This window comes from Nelusetta ayraudi, unplaced genomic scaffold, assembly GCF_046127955.1.
Source record: "Nelusetta ayraudi isolate G7.1 ecotype Tasmania unplaced genomic scaffold, CSIRO-AGI_Nayr_v1 ptg000034l, whole genome shotgun sequence".
NCBI classification, from domain to species: Eukaryota; Metazoa; Chordata; class Actinopteri; order Tetraodontiformes; family Monacanthidae; genus Nelusetta; species Nelusetta ayraudi.
Window position 1 is genome coordinate 9,407,320 of NW_027466084.1, and position 18,167 is coordinate 9,425,486.

Consider the following 18,167-nt stretch of genomic DNA (forward strand, 5'->3'; position numbering starts at 1 on the left):
CAACCCTCCCGTAAAATACGCGATTGTCCCATATTTGGCAACTAAAAAGCCTGTCCCGTAATGAACTGATGGGGGACGCACTTCACTTTTTCACGTATATTTTGGGGACACGGTTATTTATTTCTTTATTTTGTCTGCATCATTTTTTTTTATTAATTTTCAGAATCGGGGCAGTGAAAGGATTTTTTTCCCTCTCTCATCTTCCCGTCGGTTTGTATATACCAAGTCCCCAAGTTGCGATAAGACAAGTTGCTACTGACTTTACATTAACAGAAAGCACTGTCCTTGTTTACATGAAAGTTATTAATGTTCATGCACTTTAATATGTTTGCTTGTGCAGTGCACGTTTGTTTGTACATTATACAAAGTTTTGGAATAAATGCAAGATCACAGGCATTTTCCTTTTTATGGGTATTTTTTTCTTTTTCAGTCACATATTGTGACGACCCTGTCTCTATATAACTTGTTGTGGCTCCCAGCTGTTTTCCCATTTCTAGGTAGCGGTGGATGTGGGAGTGGCATCTTCCGATTAGGACACCTGTGCCGATGCCCCCCGCAGGATAAAAGGCCGACTGCATGTGCCGCTCGGTCTCTTCTCCATTCTCCATCCAGCAGCCATGGGCATCTGGCCGACTCTCAGCTTCTTCTGTTCTGTTTTGCACCTGACAACACCCCACATCCTATTATTCACTCATCCACACTTACATTACTGATGAATACTGACAAACACACACCATATATTTCATTATTTTGCTTACAATTATCTATTTTGTTATAATAAACCTTTTGATTAATTGCAATCCGCAATCCCTTCCGTTATTGTCATAACTCTTGAGCCGGGTTATGACAATATCGTCTGCAAAATTTCGAAGATATCGTGTGTCGTGATGTTGTCATTATCGTGGGCCAAATATCGTCACAGTATCGAATCGTGGGTTAGCCGTATCGCCCCACCCCTATTATCAACACAAGATCACATATGTACAGTACATGTACAGTTTAATTAGTGTGTTACTTTGTTTATGAATTCATTTCTTTATGTTCTTCCAGATGTCCAGCCTGAGACGTCGATCAGCACACGTTGCCTCAAAAACCAAAACAAACCAGTGACATGTTGGTATTTGGGATATGTGTATTTCATTGTGTGCATCTTTGTGATAGGACAATAAATGCAGTTCTTTAAACGTTACTTTGTGTCCTTGTATTTGCAGGTGTGGGCAACACGTTCAACTGTCCACATGACTGAGTCTGCCTCCAGCAATGTCACAGCAGTGCAGCAGGTTTGTACTTATTCATTTCCACTTCATCACCTGTGTGTGTTTTCTAGGCTTTACACCCATCTTATCGGCTGTATCGGATCGGCCGATATTTGGCATTTTTTGAAACGTTCGTGATCGGGCGTCATGTCATGAATCACCGATCAATGACGTCATGGTCGTGTTGAAACTTTTTTAATCTGTCTCATTTCCTCCAAAGTAGTTTTACAGCATTGACATGTTTATTTGTTTGTATCCGAGACATAATGATTCATGATTCAAAGGCCTTCATTTTCGTCTTCGTGCCTCTTCCTGTTTTGAGTACTGTCGCTATGTGACGGACAATAAAGTTTCTTTGAATCTTCACGACAGCAACATCCATGGGCGACACAAACAAACGTGTCGGGAGTGTGGAAGTTTTTCAAAGTGAGAGGAACAGACATAGCACAAGCTATCTGCAATATATGCAACGCTACAGTACCTAGCGGGGGAACTTTGGTAAAAAAATTTCAACACCACAAATTTAATCAGGCACTTGGAAAAGATACACACAGAGGAGCATGTCGAGTTTAAGAAACGCAGCGCGGAGAAAGAAAAAGAAAAGCAAACTCTGAAACGGATGCTAAAGCAAACAACTTTAGACGGTGCTCCTGAGAAGGCAAGGGGTGTACAGAAACAAGTATTTATTGCCCCTAACGTGATCTGATCGGTGATCGGTTTATTTAAACTCACTGATCGGTGATCGGCACAAAAATCGTGATCGTGTAAAGCCTAGTGCTTTCCATGTTTATTGGCATAAAATCACATCTTTCTTATTTTAATCAGGTGGAGGCGACACCACAGATGACCAGAGCTGTGCCCGTGGTTCCTGTGGCTCCCGTGGTTGCCAGCACCAAGCCAGAGGAGGCCAGCACCGTCCAGGAGGCAACACAGAAGATCAACTAAGCTAAGGAGGCTTTTCTTTCTTCTTCTGTTGCCTCTGACTGCTCCGCTCGTTCTACGCCTCGCACATGGGATTTGTGATCCATCATCAGTTAGTACTAGTGAAGATGCAGTGGCAGATCATGGCACTGGTATTAGATTAGCCAAGGTTCTGCATGGTTCTTTTCATCAAGGCGAAACCGGTCACGGTTTAAAATTCCAGCACCAGCTGGCAACAGTGAGTCACTTCAGAAGAGCAAAACTCCTCACTTTGACATGGATAATTCTGACGTAGAGTTTGTCAGTGCTGTGACCAATGAAGAGTGTAACTTCTCTCCCCTTGATGTTGATGTTTGTTTAGACCTTAGCAAAAACTTGAAGATTCATTTGGACCGTGCGAGTTTTCCAATTTCTGATTGCAAAGGCCCATTAGGTTCGCCGTGTACAAATGAGAATGTAGAGGCTGATGGAAACTGCTTCTTCAGAGCCATCAGTCAAGCTGTGACTGGTTTATAGACACAGAAGTGGAAATTCAGGTTGCAGCAGATTGTTTACGATTAGATGTGTACACTTTTATCGATGGTCATGGGTTGAAGTACAGCTCTTGCAAGAAACAATTCTCACATTGTATATATTTATGGATGTATTTGTTTTATATGGAGGCAGTTACCATAATCCAAATTAAAATAAGAATATAATAACAGAAATGCTTTTTCATTTTAAGAACGAAGCTGCATTATTTGACTCATAATTAAAATGGTTAATAAGTCATTCAATCTGCATTTTCATTTTCTTATTCATGACTGCTCATTCTTGTACTTAATTCAAATGAAGGAAAACACATTTGAGATTTAATTTTCAAAACATGCACCAGCAAAGAGTTACCAAAATTCAATATGAAAAGTAAAATTCAAAAATGAAAAAGCAATAGCAGAATGCTTTTTCATTTTAAGAACGAAGCTGCATTATTTGACTCATAATTAAAATCATTAATAAATATTGCTATATGCATTTTCATTTTCTTATTCGTGTCGCACCTTTTATGACACAATCAAAAAGAAAACTGAGGGCATTGCTTTTTAATTTTCATGGTCCTGCCCTGCACAAGAGTTAGCACAACTCGAAAACGAAATCGCAATCTCAAAGTAAGCGCGCGGCGCAGGAAAGTGACGTCAGCAGCTCTCCACCTCCGCTGTGGGTATGTAGGGGAGGAAATATCTAGACACAAATAGTAATATCTCCCCAATACGTATTCCGTCGTTCCGGTGTCAAGGTGAGGATTTCAAAGTAAAATACATAATAATTAATTTAATCTGACTCCATTTAATAATAATAACTTTACTTTTATACATTGATTGAGAGAAAGACTTGATTAACAATTAAGAATATAGACTCAATAATAATAAACTTCTCGTGATCTGACATTAGTCTTCAGTTCAGGGATGGCTTCTATAAATTAACAAAACTATTCAGTTTGTTCATTAAACATGGAAGAATAGCCTGATGTCTGGGTTGGAGTATTCAGAGGTTATTGAACATGATACCCAATCTTATCTGACCAACTCAGAGGTTAAGGGTTTGAATAATGTCCAGTGAAACTTACCATATAACTAAGGTCTTTGGGATTCTGATTAATCCCTATCTTAGTTCAGCGATGGCAGATATAGACAAAGCATTCAGTGACCTTCTTAACATAGAAGAACAGCCCAGACATCTAGGTTGAGATGTTCAGAGGTTTATATCTTCCAACTCAATAGTTAGAAAAACATGACACTCAATCTTTTCTATTCAACTCAGAGGTAAAGAGTACAAGCATTACTCAAATGAATTTACCATATAACTGAAGACTAAATCAATATCTGATGTCAGATTGCTCTCCACATAGAAACAAAAGTCTCAACAAGTTAATATTGAAGGGGAATGGATAACATACCAGTTTATTGCGATGTCCAGAGTAAAAATGCAGCAAAAATGTAACAGACCGGTTGTGTAAAAATGATGGTAGAAAAAATCAAGAAGTCAAAGAAAAAGAAGAAGAAGAGAGAGAGAGAGAGAGAGAGTGGGTCCCAGAAAAGGACAGAGAAAAGAAGAGAGCTTCAGATTCTTGTTCCTTCCCTTAAATATCCTCCCAGAACAGAGACACTGCTAAAATGCATATTTAAAAGATTCAAATCAAATCTACTCTTCCTACTCGGGAACCTTTTGGTCATCAGGGGTAATTTTCCACAGCAACAATAGATCACCAAGACCTTCATACCTCTCGCACTGACACTCACAACATTTCAAAGGAAAGTTCTAAACAAAAGGCAGAGACAGTCCCTGAATGCAAATCCAACAAACACAAGGAGATACCTTTTGGCCCTCGGGGGTTCCTTTCCCGCGACATGTAAATCATGTAAGTTAATTACAATAGGTGAGATTGATACAGTTGTAACCCCTGTCTTTGAAGAACTTCCATTGTTAGAGAAAACACTTCAGGATGTGGATTTGACTGTCTTACAGGTATGGCGGTATGACGCCAAGTGTCATTTGCCTCCTGTTATGTGTAAATTCTAATGTTTGTGAATTTAATAAATGTATATATATATAGTGTATATTTAAAAAAACAAAACAAAACAAAAAAAAGGTATAGCGGTCTGACACCACTTTGCCATCGTTACTTTTCACGTCATTGAAGTTGCCGGTAAACAAGATTTAAATCGCCGAAAAACGTGGACCACTGACGGATCTCGTTGGTCGGACAGATTTGAGCATGGCGCACATTGACACAATTGTTCAAACCCTGCTGGATTTAGCTTCCCAGGTGGAGTTGAATAGTGTATCTGAATGTGATGCTCGGGACCGAGTTGAGCAGGTATTCTGCCGTCCCAGATACGGACGCAAACAAGGTTGCCCTAGCCAACCTGTTGTCAGTTATGGAACACCTTGATGCACCAGCACAACATCAAAGCTAAAGCTATTTGTTACATGGGTGGAGTAACAGCTGTTCGGCGTCGGCCACCAGTCCATCCGACGAAGGATGCGAAGCAACAGATCAATTCGTCGACTGGTGGCCGATGCTGGTGCGAGATTTGTCAGTGGTCCACGTTTTTCGGCGATTTAAATCTCGATTACCGGCAACTTCAATGACGTGAAAGAAGTAACGATGGCAAAGTGGTGTCATACCGCCATACCTTTTTTTTCTTTTCTTTTCTTTTTAAATAAAAAAAAGAATATATATATATATATATATATATATATATATATGTATATATATATGTATATATATATATATATATGTATATATATATGTATATATATATATATATATATATATATATATATATATATATATATATATATATATATATATATCTTTATTAAATTCACAAACATTAGAATTTACACATAACAGGAGGCAAATGACACTTGGCGTCATACCGCAATACCCACAGGTGGAGAGCTGCTGATGTCACTTTCCTGCGCCGCGCGCTTACTTTGAGATTGCGATTTTGTTTTCGAGTTGTGGTAACTCTTGTGCAGGGCAGGACCACGAAAATTAAAAAACAATGCCCTCAGTTTTCTTTTTGATTGTGTCATAAAAGATGCGACACGAATAAGAAAATGAAAATGCATATAGCAATATTTATTAATGATTTTAATTATGAGTCAAATAATGCAGCTTCGTTCTTAAAATGAAAAAGCATTCTGCTATTGCTTTTTCATTTTTGAATTTTACATTTCATATTGAATTTTGGTAACTCTTTGCTGATGCATGTTTTGAAAATTAAATCTCAAATGTGTTTTCCTTCATTTGAATTAAGTACAAGAACGAGCAGTCATGAATAAGAAAATGAAAATGCAGTTTGGATTATTTATTAACGATTTTTTTTATGAGTCAAATAATGCAGCTTCGTTCTTAAAATGAAAAAGCATTTCTTCGGTCATGTTTCACCTCCAGTCAACACGCAGTGGTTCACATGAAGGTCCAAGAGGCCTACAGACCTACACAGAGTCTGGATGTGGCAGCACAGTGGCATCATTGTCTTTGTTGTGTTGTTTGGTCATTGTGATCCAATGTAATGTGAGAGAAGGACGAGTGCAGTTCTATTGGAGTGAGTTGCTTACAAATACAGATTGCACGATTTCTATCCCAATTGTTAAGTGGGAAAGAGACCTGTCTCTCCAGCCTCACTCTAATTTTTGGCGAACAATCTGCCTGAACACCTTTTCACTGATAAAACAACCTATTCTACAATTAATACATTTTAAAGTACTCCACAGGATCCACTACACTGGACAGCGGATGTTTCAGATGGGCATGACCGCCACTCAGACCTGCTCACACTGCACAGTTAATGTCCCAGATAATTACCTACACGCTGTATGGCATTGCCCACCAGTAAATAAATTCTGGCACGTAGTATGCAATGATCTATCAGCACAGGTTGGTTACAACATCACAGCCACTCCTTCTTTTTGTCTCTTAGGGGACCTCAGTGATATCACATCAGATAAGGCAGAATCTCGCATGCTGATCACCTCCTTATCTATCGCTAAGAAAACAATCCTCACAAACTGGAAAACAAAACAACACCTGCACATTGCACAATATAGGAACTTACTGTTAGACCACACCTCCTTGGTAGGAATGTCTGCTTCATCCTATAACTAACTAGTAATCAATCAATAGGTGAGGCTGCTGGTTGATGTGGGCAGCCGTGGTGGGGGGTCGGGGGTTGGGTGGGTGGTGCTCCAGGGGTGGTGCTCCGGGAGGGGGGGGGGGCGTCCCTGGCTCTGGTCTGGGGTCCGTCCCTGTGTTTGGGGACTGGCGCTGGATCGTACGCGGTGGGGTCGCATGCCTGGGGTGGGGCTGCGCGTTCGCCGGCTACCGCTCCTGTGTGCCCGGGTGGTGCGGTGCGGTGGGGGGCGGGCCCCCTTTGGCTCCTGGATCCCTGTGGTGTCCCCGGCCCCGATGTCGCTGAGGGGGCGCCCTGACCGGGAGTCCCCCCTGGTCACATAATAGGAGTTTTTCTTTTTTGTTTTTTTTTCCCTAAATTTTTAATTAATTTATTTATTTTCTTCTGTTTCGGGGGATTTGTGTCTTGGGTGGTCGCTGCCCGGCCTTCTGGCCTTAAGACCCTCTCCAATCTTAATAGCATTATAGACACTTAGGGCCTGGGGGGGTGGTTCGTGCACTGCGGCCGCCGCCCTGCTCAGCAGCAGTGTGGTTGCCCCAGGGCCTTACCACCCCTCCATTTTAAACGCACCATAGTTCAACACACCAGCAAGTGCACACATACACACACTGACACCCCTACACACAGTGGGGTCGGCCTTCTAGCGGGGGCGGGATCCGGCATCTTTCCCACTCTGGATGGGCCCTGTGCAGTCCGGTGCCCCTGGGGTGCGAGACCGGCTGGGCCTATGGGGACCTCGCCACTTGCGGCGATGCGCCATACTGGGTCCGTAGGGGGGGGGCATCTGGGTGCCCGGGCCTGCCTTGGGTACCGATCCTCCCGGTGGGTGAAGGGGATGGGTCCTGTCATGGGGATGAGTCCGGTCTCGCTTGCCCTGGGGGGCCCCGTCCGGAGGACGGGCTCTGCTGTCTGTTCGCCCCGGGTGGTGTCCCTTCTCCTTGGGGTATCTGCCTCCCTGTCATCTTGCCCTGGCTCCTCATGGGGCGGGTGCCCTCCGGTCCGGGGGCCTGCTGCTCCGGGCCTCTTCCTGGCCGGCATTGCAGCGGGTGTGCCGTGTCCGGGCCCCCCCGCCCTGGACTCGTCGCTGGCGTGGGGCGGTTGCGGCCTCGGAGGCCGCACTAATTGGCAGCCTACTTCCAGTGACGTACTTAAACACACCCACTCCCACATTCAGGTACACACACCACCACATCCACACACACACACACACACACACACACACACACACACACACACACACGCACGCACGCACGCACACACGCACACACACACACACACACACACAGGAGCAGCAGCTCTAATTGGCTGAGAGCTAAATATCTTCTTATCTTACTGGGTGTAAATGAATCTGTCCATTTTTTAAATGTCAAAATTTAACATTTGGTTTCTATTTTTTCAGATATTATTTCCGTCAAATTCATTTGAATCAACAGAAGAAGAAAATCAGTGTGTAGTTCAAACTTTGTGCGTCTTTGTGTTCAGTTTTTCTGCTGTAGTTGTGCTTTTCTTTTCATTCCAGATGAATTCCACTCAATTTCCTTTTCAAACCTTGTAGGTGTTGAGTGAGCTGCAGCGCCCCTGGCTACAAGTTTCATACTGTGACTCTGCCGACCGAGGTAAAAAACCAACAAACTCTGACACTTTGCTGAGGTCCTCCTGGAGGAGCTGAAGATGCAGAACCTTCTCAGGCCTCTCTGAGGAGGAACTTGCGGCTGTCGGTCCTCTGCTGCCCCCTGCTGGTCACACAGGCCTCTTACACCTCCGTTTGTCTGTTCAGCACATATTTAATTTTTGAATGGCTCTATAAACGTCACTGATGAGACGATTTTATGATTCCTGCAGTTAAATGTTTTTAATTCCAAATCTGCAAAAACCTTCTGATCAATGAAGACAGAGTTGATTAAAATGATTTCAAAATTGACCCGTTTGAGAAAAGCTGCACTGTGGCATTGTTTGCATGTTGTTTTAGCTCTCAGTGGCTTCATTTCGCATTTTTCTTAAAAGCTTCGTTTAGTGGTCCATTGTGGTCAATGGGACACTGAACATCCGCTTTGTGTGCCCGAGTTTTAAGAGGATCAGGTGCGGACATTTTAGCATTTAAATTATTATGGCTTATTAGCATAGGTACGTAGTACCTCACCTGTCCGTTCTTTTTACAGTGCTTCCTGAACACCTCACCGGCACACTACAGCCGCCTGCGAGCACAAAGCTGCGCAGAGCCTCCTCGTTGTTCTCCTCACCTGGAGGACGCTTGGTGATCAAGACCTGTGGCCCAAAACTCGGTCCTATAAGATAAGTGCAGGAACACTGCCGCTTCGCCCGCACTTGATTGTGCTAGTCGCCCCGTACAGACGGTGGACGGTGCATGTTGCTTCCATCCCGCCTTGGTTTTACTTGTTGTTTTTCCGTTCTCGTTGTGTTTTTCTTCATTTGCTTACGTCGCCACTGCTGACCCTCAGACAGCAGACGTTACACTATCAAGTCGCCGGTCCAGCTACAGTGGTGTGCGTGCGTGCGTGTATGCGTGTGCGTGGTTGGTGGGAACTTGGTTGGTGTGTGTGTGTGTGTGTGTGTGTGTGTGTGTGTGTGTGTGTGTGTATGTGTGTGTGTGTGTGTGTGTGTGTAATTGTATTGTTTGTTTGTTTTTCTTGCTATTTCAGTACATGTGACAGATTTTAGGGAACTTTTAGTAACCAACTGTTTATCTTTTCTTTTGTAGTCGCTGAGAGCTGCTGGTGGTGGCGGTGTCCCGGGTGGTGGGCCCCTTCGCGTGCTGTGACCCGGGATTGTGGTTGTTTTCTTCTTTTTTTTTGCACTTCACTTTCTTTGCAGGTGTGTCACGTGTGAGTGGGGTGTTCCTTGTTTTCTTTGGTTCCTCCCCCGTTTGGCCCCCTCATCGGTAAGCCTCAGTTTCTACACCAAGAATAAGGAGCTCAGTAGCTCTGTTTTAAGTGTTGGTCTGTTTGTTCCTTTTATTTTTAAATGTTGAATAAAAGTTGGTTTGATATTTTAAACATTCTGAACCACATCTCCTACTCCTTCCTCGTAGAACTTACCTGTGTGCCTAATTATTACTTTTGTGTTTAGTAGAACTCCCTGGGTGAAATTCCCAGAGTGGCGTTGTCGGTTCCTTTTCATTTTGTTAAATTCCCAATATTAAATCTTGCTTTATCAGATAGCCATAACCACTCTCATCGCCACAGGATATTTGAGTCAACTGAGTCAAACTGTCGTGTCTACTTCCCAGTCTCAATAAACATGTTCACTACTGGTTTGTCGGGGTTTTTCCCTTTTTAGAAGCAAGCCACATATTTTGTGTCTTTCCACCACAAGACATTGGCTTTTGTCACTCTCTTCGTCGTATTGGGAAAAAGTGGCATACCGGACTTTCCCGCCGCGAGTCGCTCGTCAACATACTGCTGTGAAAGAGGGGTGACGTCACAGAACGCGAGGTGCATTTAGGTGCTGCTGCGTAAAACTAAAAGATTTTCCTGGGCAAATATTCATTTGACAGACGTAAACGAAGTGAAATATGACTTCAATTTAAGTTTGTTTTAGTTTGTTTTTATAAACACACAAAAAAGTTTGAGTTAGTTATCGTTTTTGAAAAAAGTTCTTGACTTCTACTTTAGAGATATTGATGACGAGTTGTTGTATATAAACGGTGTGACTATGTGGTTCGGCAAGCGGTGGTGCTGTCTGTACATAGCTTAGCAAACGGCTAGCGCTAGCACCCCCTTTCAATGCCAGAGTGAAAAGATCCACACGGAGTGTTATGACCCACGGGTGGGTCTAGGTGCCTCTATCTTTGTGTCTGTGTGTGTGTCTGGATGTCGGCTGCTGATTGGACGCGCCACGGCTGAGAAGGAGGAGCAGTCGAGCCAGCCTGACAGTCGTCCCTCCTCCGCTCCCAACTCTGCAGTTAGTCACTTCTGAAATGGTGTTAGAGCACGCAGCCGTAGGTAGTGATGGCCGATCGAGGCTTTGTTGAAGCTTCGACACTTGTTTCAAAAAATGGTTCATTACTCGAGGCTTCAATGACACAGTGCTCGAGGAGGTCATCTAGTGCTCAATAAAATGAAGGGCAATGGAAACGTGTTCATTGTTTCATAGGTTGTTTGGGATTTGATTCGCCATGCATTCTTGTTGGACAACACTACATGCTTGTATGGTTCAATGCTGACACAATAAAATAAAAATGAAAAATAAAGACAATGTCTCTTTTTTGGAACGACTGATTGTAGTAGACTATAGCTCTTATACTTAGCCTGACAGTTTGTGCAATGAATTATATTATATCCTAAAACAAGACTAAATAGCCCATAGTTTAAAAATATGTTCAATAGTAAGTGTTCAGTGGGTCAGATGTCAAATGTGATCTATTTAAAATGTAGAATAGATGAGCTAAATAACACATATATAATACACATTGATGGGAATTGAACCGTCGCCTCAGTCTTGCAAGTCCAAGATTGTCATAATGTACCACAAACCCAAATCACACTCCCTTTTTTTCATCTAAGCTGTTTGAGTAGCGTTAGCACACCGTGATTCCTCATCAACTACAGGCCTACACTTCAAATAATTATGAGAAAAATCCAACGTAAAGAGAGCACTTCCATTAGGAAATAGTCAACATGAAATTTCGTCCTCTACTGACACCTGCTGGTCAAATTGAATAGTTGCAAATATTGTGAAGAAGTTGTCATCTAATTCTAATCCTAAACAATATGGCCATTCCAAGTGAAGTATTAAGACAATTAATCAGGTTTGTACTGCTTGATTGAACACATTCATCCCGTTCCAGTGCACTAAAACCCACTTCCCTTCAGGACCGTGTCAGCGAAGCCAAAACTTCCTTGAGTGACGTTGTGTCCCAGCATGCAATGCGAGCTAGCGATTCATAATACTATTTCATCACAAACATGGATTTTAAAAAATAAAAAGGGAAAAAGGGAAAAATGAAACTTCAGGAACAGCAACCATTGCAATACAAGCAGAACTGGGCCGAAGTTTTATATTATGTACACCATAATACAGCCTTCAGGTGGACAAGCCATACTATTTAAACCGTGTCCTCCTATGGCACTTCCGTGGGTGGAAGCACATCGAAGAGGTCACGTGGTGGTTATGCGTCACTCCTCGGGGCCCTTGTAAGGGGATCTGCAGGGCAACTGATTCATGTGAGTATATGGAAAATATGGCTCGATGTAGTCAGTTGTAACATGAGAAGCTTGCTGGCGGAAATAATGCACTACAAGTGAATGTCACACTTTTTTTTTTGTTTTGTATGAGCATTTAAAAAAAACAACAACATACTAATAATATGGATTTTGACCATGTATGTTTTGGAGTTCAATGAAAGAGGTTAATATATATATATATATATATATATATATATATATATATATATATATATATATATATAGAGTCAGCTGCTTTCAGTTGACATATTAAATCTATTATGATATGGAACGATAGTTCATAATGTACGTGTTACTTGCTTTGCAGATAAGGTGTATCCTATTTCTTGTGCTCATGGTTATTTTAAAAGGCAGACAAGCACGTTGTTTGCTGTTGGAGGGCTACAACAACACTTCAATGCTCCGCTTTGTGCCGTCGCTACGGACCCCAAAATCTCGTTCTTGTTGGATTCGGGTTCTGCGCAGACTGGTGGGAGAGTTTGTGTACAGGTTTTGCAAAGGAACGGTGTCTTCAGTTATACACACGCTCATTAAAGTGCCGACCGTGGAGGAAGCTGGTGCCGCTGCACGCCGTTTCCAGCAGAATAACAGCGAAATTACCAAAATAAAAACAAATCAGGAAAACATGTCTTTGCTGTGCTTTTATTTACAAAGTTAAAATTCTTCTAACTTATAAAAAATGTGAACGAAAAGGTAGAAATATAAATACGAAGGAATACGTATTTGTTCAGGGGTGCGCAAAGCCGGAGCCCTGCATTTGCTGCGCTACCCTTTTTAAAAAGGTCTCCGTTGCGCGTTATTTTAATATGTCCATCTCTTTTAGAAGAGAAAGCATCGCCCCGGTCTCATCCTCTCTCCAAATGTCAACATTCTTATTCGCGTTTGCCAGGTTGTTTCGCGCCGTCTGTTTTGTTAGACGATGTAGTTGTGCGGTCATGCGTCGCGAGAGCGAGGCGTGGCGCATGCGCACTCGCATTGTCCAGTTAATAGTCCGATTAAGGCGTATACATGGCAGAGAAATTCGAATTCCAATCGCATTATCTGGGTGTCTCAATCGGAGTTCTCCGATTCCAATTGGAGTTCTCAAACTCCAATCATAATCGGAGTAAGGCAATAATTCGATTTTCTCTCGTGCCATGTAAACGCACTGAATGTAATGGTTCAGACCAGACGCGAACAGGCGCGCGGCTCGTGCCATTCATTTCAATGGAAGCGGAGCGCCGACGAATTTCGCGAGCGAGGCTCCAACTGGTTCACACCAGACGCGAACAGCTCCGCGACGGTCGACAAGCGCTTCTGCTCAGCTGCAGTCTTTTTTTCACTCCCACTTGAGCTTCTTTTTTTTTTCTTTAAAAAAAATTAGATAAAAAAAATCATTTTCATCATCGCCCCCCCTCGCCCCGTAGCCAGCCTGCTCCGTAGCTTACTTTTGTGTGTGTGTGTGTGTGTGTGTGTGTGTGTGTGTGTGTGTGTAAATAAATAGAAACACGCACTCAGGTGTCCATCTCAAGACAAGACCTCTTTCATAATGATCATTGACCGGCATCTCTAGGATCAAACAGACGTATTTTGATCAAGTCTTCCTCTGTGTGTGTGTGTGTGTGTGTGTGTGTGTGTGTGTGTGTGTGTGTGTGTGTGTGTGTGTGTGTGTGTGTGTTTAATCTCTCTCGCACTCTGATACAATGTACTGACAAATATAACATACAAATATGATATATGATCGAATTTATCATTCGGTTTTTATTTTTGAAATTAGTTTATTTTGAAAATTCACCGGATTTTCTCGTTTTTATTGAGCGACTTCCTGAACTATTGACGAGGATCGCTCGCAGCTCGCGCACGAAATAGAGCAGACGCCGAAACAACAAATGCATGCCGCGAGCCGCGCAACCACCACATTGATTAACGTGGGCGCCGAATGGAAGCGCTCGGCGGCGCTTCCGCGTCCAGTGTGAACCGGGCGTTACTTCGCTCGGAAAAATGTGTCGCCTGAGCCTCCGCCCCCTCCGTGCCCATTGGCGGAGGGAGGGCTCATTGAAAAAAAAAAAAAAAAAATCGGTGTTCCTTCGGCGCGCCTGGGAAACTCTGAAATTATGAATAACTTAAGCTCGTTTTTGTCCCATTTGCCTACATCAGCCCGTCATGATATTGTTAAATTAATTGAGAGCCACCCACTATTGTTTTCTGACCACCCCCGCTGTAGAATAGCATAGAAGTAGAGGGACATGCCACAACTAAGCAGCACGCACACAGAGTCATTATTGGGAAGTTAAGAAAGAAGCTTTGGCTCTCCTTCTGACAGTGCTCATCTTGATGTTAATTTGGGGTCAGGTTTTTACAGACTATAATGCCCTCGTAGATGCGGTGGTCTCTGCCCCTGCAAGACTTCAATCTCCAGATTTGCCACAGGAAGGGGGGTTGATAATGTGTTGGCAGATGCATTACGATGTGGACTAGCTTCGGAATTCTTATTTTGGGGAAACTGAGCTGTTTTTCTTGTTTAGTTTTGTTTGTCGGTATGTTAATAGGGTTTAGTTCTTAAGGGAGGGTGTGATATGACCCACAGGTGGGTCTAGATGCCTCTATGTTTGTGTGTGTGTGTGTGTGTGTGTGTGTGTGTGTGTGTGAGAGTGGATGACGCCTTGCAGGTGCGGTCCTGGATGTCGGCTGCTGATTGGACGCGCCACGGCTGAGAAGGAGGAGCAGTCGAGCCAGCCTGACGGTCATCCCTCCTCCGCTCCCAACTCTGCAGTTAGTCACTTCTGAAATGGTGTTAGAGCACACAGCCGTAGGGGTGGGCTGCCATTTTCTTTGTCCCCTCTTTTCTCCTGTTTAATAAGTATGTAGGGAGGTTAGCCTTTCTGTATTTGGGTTCTCTTTCTTTCTTTAGTTAGTTCTTAAGGCGAGCTAGTTGGAGTTTGGTTTATTATTTTGGCCTGGGCCCACCCTGAAGCCTTTGCTGCCCACCGGTTAAGTTGTTTTGTTTATTTAATTTACTGATTAATAAAATGTTTTTTGTTGAAACTGCCAACTGCAGTGAAAAATTAATGAGGCTTGGGAGTGGGGGAAGGTGTCCCACACGTTGCGTCTCGGTCCCCCTCGACGGGACGTAACACGGAGTTTTCGCCGTGACAGCAGGTTGAGCTCCTACCGTGTTAGAGGTGACGTCGTCACGTTAGCCTGTTCCATCCCTGCTAAATTCTTTAAAGAACTACCATGAGTAAACTTTTAAATTATAATACGCTCTACACTAATTGTAATTTCCTGCCCGTGGTTCTATATTGCAACAGTTGACGGCTCATAGCAGCAGATAAGCAGCAACAATCTGGGCATTGCAGGTGATTCATAAATATGTCATTTCTTATTAATTAGCCCATAAGTGTTGTACACCAGTGTGACACCAAATGCTTGTTGCTGACAGCAGTGAAGAAATGACACTCTAGTGGTTCTGCACATTAGTATAAATAGAGTGATTCTCTATCTTTACATCACAGGACGGCGGCACTCTGACAGATTCCATGAACCTGGACACTGATGATCCAGACTCCGGTCCAGATGACACAACAGGCCACAGTGGAAACGGGTCAGAGCATGGACTGGCTGCTGAAAGGATACAGGTAGGTGGCGCTGTCATCCCAAGTTGTGTGGTGTGGAGGATCAGGGCCAAAGTTCCAGATGCTCACAGATGTGACTGTGGATTCAGGAGGAGTGTTTGAAGGCTGGACTCCCAACAGTGATTGGCTGCTGAGGACCTCTCAATCACAATCAGGTTTTTTAGTGGCTGTGAGATTGAAAGTGAGTGAACATCATTAAATAAAGAGATCCTGCAGGGTCCCAATTTGACAAGTACACTGCTAGGTGTGCTGCTTCGTTTTCGCCAAGGCCCTGTAGCATTCATGACTGACATTGAGGGAACGTTTCATCAAGTAAGAGTTTCCAACCAGGATGTAAACTTCTTACGCTTCCTCTGGTGGCCAGATGGGGACATTACAAAGGACCTACAAGAGCACAGGATGCTGGTCCACATCTTTGGGGCAGTGTCATCCCCAAGCTGTGCTTCATTCGACGACAATCAGCATGACTTCCCAGCCGAGGTTATAAACACTGTTGGTCAAAATTTCTACGTGGATGATTGTCTAAAGGCCGTCAGCACGGTGGAACAAGCAATACATCTGTACCAGCAGCTAACAGACCTGTGCGGTAGAGGTGGTTATAAGCTCAATAAGTGGGTGAGCAATCATCGCTCGGTGCTGGCCGCCATTCCTGAAGAGCAGAGAGCTAAAGAGGTAAAAACACTTAACCTTGACAGAGACCAGCTCCCTATGGAGAGGGCCCTTGGAGCTCAGTGGGATGTACAGCAAGATACATTCACATTCAGCATCAGAACCAAGCTGGGATGGGATGAGGAAATCCCTCAGGTCATGGTACATCCCATATATAGTTTTTCAAGCGCCAAACTACAACAAAGGAACTCATCTATAACAAATCTACAACCTTGTAAGGGCAAAACCTACTTGTTTTAATTCTGATTAATAAACTAAAGCTTATTCGATTATCATTATGTTGTTTTTTTTAAACGCTCATACAAAACAAAAAAAGTGGAGGGAGAGTAGTCTGAATCGGGTTCTGGAGCATTGCTCTACCTCATCCATCGCACTCATTAGTGTCACATCCACTTGTCGTGCATCATTTCCCCCAACAAGCTTCTCCTGTTAGACCTTCCCCGAGGTGGTTGGTGGAGTGACGAGCACCCAGCACGTGACCTCTACGACGAGTTTCTACCCACGGAAGTGCCATAGGAAGACACTGATTAAATAGTATGGCTTGTCCACCAGAAGGCTGTATTATGGTGTACATAATATAAAACTTCGGCCCAGTTCTGCTTGTATTGCAATGGTTGGTGTTCCTGAAGTTTCATTTTTCGTCCCTTTTTATTTTTTACATCCATGTTTGTGATGGAATAGTATTGTGGAAGGAAGTTTTGGCTTCGCTGACACGGTCCTGAAGGGAAGTGGGTTTTAGTGCACTGGAATGGGATGAATGTGTTCAATCAAGCAGTACAAACCTGATTAATTGTCTTAATACTTCACTTGGAATGGCCATATTGTTTAGGATTAGAATTAGATGACAACTTGTTCACAATATTTGCAACTATTCAATTTGACCAGCAGGTGTCAGTAGAAGACGAAATTTCATGTTGACTATTTCCTAATGGAAGTGCTCTCTTTACGTTGGATTTTTCTCATAATTATTTGAAGTGTAGGCCTGTATCTGCACACAATTTGGAATTCGTCCCAGCGCCCGGAGCTGTAAATTTGGACGGTGTAAAATGAAAATGGCCATCTGCAGCAGAATGAAAGTGAGATTGCATTGTCCAGGTAGGAGGACAGCAGTCAGTCATGTTTCACCTCCAGTCAACACGCAGTGGTTCACATGAAGGTCCAAGAGGCCTACAGACCTACACTGAGTCTGGACGTGGCAGTACAGTTGGATCATTGTCTTTGTTGTGTTGTTTGGTCATTGTGATCCAATGTAATGTGAGAGAAGGACGAGTGCAGTTATATTGGAGTGAGTTTTTTAGAGTGTAATAGAAGTTATAATGCAGAGTCTGTTTTTATGAAATGTTCTATCACCTGGCATCCATCCATCCATCCATCCATCCATCCATCTTCTACTGCCGTATCCGGAGTCAGGTCTCGGGGGCAGCAACCTCAGCAGAGACCCCCAGACTTCCCTGGACCCAGTCACCTCCTCCAGCTCCTCGAGTGGGACCCCAAGGCTTCCCGGTCCAGCCCAGAGACCTGGTCAGCACCACTCTGACTCCCTGAGTCCCTGCTGCTCAGGTGAGGCTTCAAAGATCTGGCTGCACCTGATTGGACGGTCGTGGAGGATCTCCTTGGTCTTCTTGGTCTTCTTGGTCTCCAGCTGTTTGACCTCATGCTCTCTGTTGACCTCCTCACTCAGTCCCTCAGTGATGTAGAGCTCAGTGTAGATCCTGTTGAGGAGAGTTTGACTTCCTGCTTCTTCACCTTCAGTCACACGTTCACATCTCCTCTCCAGACTGATCTTCTGCTGCTGTAGAAGCTCCTGCAGACCACCAACCTCTG